The sequence below is a fragment of the Cebus imitator genome, unplaced genomic scaffold (assembly GCF_001604975.1).
Source record: "Cebus imitator isolate Cc_AM_T3 unplaced genomic scaffold, Cebus_imitator-1.0 Scaffold202, whole genome shotgun sequence".
NCBI classification, from domain to species: domain Eukaryota; kingdom Metazoa; phylum Chordata; class Mammalia; order Primates; family Cebidae; genus Cebus; species Cebus imitator.
The window spans coordinates 3,920,300-3,922,728 of record NW_016107517.1 but is presented as its reverse complement, the minus strand read 5'-3'; the positions used below and the strand labels follow the sequence as shown (position 1 = coordinate 3,922,728).

Genomic DNA, 2,429 nt, shown 5'->3' with positions numbered 1-2,429 from the left:
TTTTCTTTCTTTCTTTTCTTTCTTTCTTCTTTCCCTCCTCCCTCCCTCCCTCCCTCCTTCCTCCCTTCTCTCTTCTCTTTTGTTTTCTTTTCTTTTCTTGAGATGGAGTTTTGTTCTTGTTACCCAGGCTGGAGTGCAACGGTGTGATTTCAGCTCACTGCAGTGTCCAGCTCCAGGATTCAAGAGATTCTCCTGCCTCAGCCACCTGGGTAGCTGGGATCACAGGCACCTGCCAACAGGTCTGGCTACTTTTTGTGTTTCTAGTAGAGACGGTGTTTCACCATGTGCCAGCCTGTTCTAAAACTCCTGACCTCACGTGATCTACTCACCTTGGCCCTCCAAACTGCTGGGATTACAGGCATGAGCCACCGCGCCCAGCCAGCTCTCACCTCTTAATACCATCACAACCCCAAATTTCAACATGAGTTTTGTAGGGGGCATTCAAACCACAGCACTTGCTTTGCCTCGTTTTTCCTGAATCTCTTGGGATGTCTTCCCAAATGATTTCATTTCTTTGTGGACAAGGTAAAAGCAAATAGTTGTGCTTTATCATCAACCATCAAAATTCAGAATGATTTCATTTCTTTTCTTTTCTTTTTTGTCAAGAGGGTTACTGCTTACTGAAATCTGAACTGATTTCACAGAACTCAGAATAACTCTAAATTAACCTAGGGTTTAATTTGTTCAAGTTTTCCTTTATCCTCCCTTCCCTTTCATCAATTTTTATGAAGTGTGTTATGCTATGTAGGGGTGAGAACTTGGGATTGTTAAGAGGACATCTTGCCCTCCACCGTTAAGTACAGTAAGATGACAAAAAGATGATAAAACCATGGTGATACCCTGGTAGTCCCAGCTACTCCAAAGGCTGAGCTGGGAGGATCCCTTTAGCCCAAGAGTTGGAGGTCAGCCTGGGCAACATAGCAAGACCTCATCAATCAATTCATCAATCAATGGGAATAAAAGGAATCATTCCTCCGCATTTCAAAAAGATAAATGTCATCCAATGTTGTAAACATCAACATCCAAGATTAAAAACTAGTTGAGAGCTGGAGATATACACAGGGCTCACAGGCAGGTTTGGGAGATTGGATTGGTAGCTAGGTTATTAATTCAGGACCCAATTCCCAGGAGGCTAAGTGCCATTGGGATCTGGCAGTTCCCACACTGTCTCGCTTGGACTCCTGGGAGTTCTCCCTCAGACTCCAGGGAGTTGTTGTAGCTTAGATCCTTGGTAGTTGGTGTTTTGACTCCAGTCAGGGCTGGAGCCACAGTGGTGACCAAGAAGCTCTTGCAGATGGACCTGTACGCCCTTGTAGGCATCCAGGAGACGGCCACAGACAAAGAGGTGAAGAAGGCCTACAGGCAGAAGGCCCTCTCCTGCCACCCAGACAAAATTCCCGATAATCCCAGAGCCGCTGAACTCTTCCACCAGCTTTCATGGGCCTTGGAGGTACTGACAGATGCTACAGCCAGGGCTGCATGACAAGGTCGGGAAAGCCAGGAAGCAGACAGCAGAGAGGACCCAGAAACTTGAAGACAGACAGAAGAGAATGAGGCTCGAACTGGAGGCTCAGGAGCGGCAGGCCCAGGCTCCGGGGAGCGAGGAAGCCCAGGGCAGCCAGAGACCCAGGACGATGGAGCAAAAGATCTAGTACCTTCGAGAAGAGGGCACCCGGCAGCTGGAGGAACAGCAGAGGCCAATCCGGGAGCAGATCCTCCAAGAACGTGAGCAGAGGTGGAGAGAAAAGGCCGAAAGCACTGAAGGCAGAGGAACCCCCAAACTGAAGCTCAAATGGAAGTGCAAGACGCAGGATGCGTCAAAAGGCGGCTACTCCCAAGGCGTCCTCCTGCAGCTTTTGCGGAAGTACGGGGAGGTTCACAACCTGGTGCTTTCCAGCAAGAAAGCAGGAATTGCCATGGTGGAGTTTGCCACAGTCAAGGCTGCGGAGCTGGCTGTCCAGAATGAAGTTGGCTTGGTCGAAAACCCGCTGAAGATTTCCTGATTGGAGGGACGGCCCCAGGGCACAGTGCGCCCCAGCCACCCAGGGCAGCCCAAGGACACAGTGCTGCAGGACAGGGACTCTGAGAGCTTTGTCATCAGGCAGCGGAGCGCCAACAGCTAATCATCACTCAGAGGCTGCAGAAGCAGGACTAGGGGAACAGCCTAGGGAGCCGGGCTCATCCCTCCCGCCCACAGCCCTTTTCTTAAACATCAGCAATCACCACCAACAAAAGTAGACATTCTGTACATTTTGACTTGAAACTGTTGCTTGCCTTCAAGTCAGTCTCTCTGTTGTTGCCATGTCATCTTTGAATTGAATTCACATTGCAAAAATACAGCAGCTGTTATCAACAAGGGCTGCAGAGGGTATTTCTTGAGTTATTAAGCTACTAGATTCATAATCCTAGCAGCATAGGGATATGTTTAT

The 2,429-nt window shown here is 49.0% G+C and overlaps 1 pseudogene; it reads left to right on the top strand.

The window, feature by feature from the left end:
* Nucleotides 1–2,155, top strand: part of LOC108317463 — a 6,694-nt pseudogene extending 4,539 nt beyond the window's left edge.
* Nucleotides 2,156–2,429: the final 274 nt, after the last annotated feature.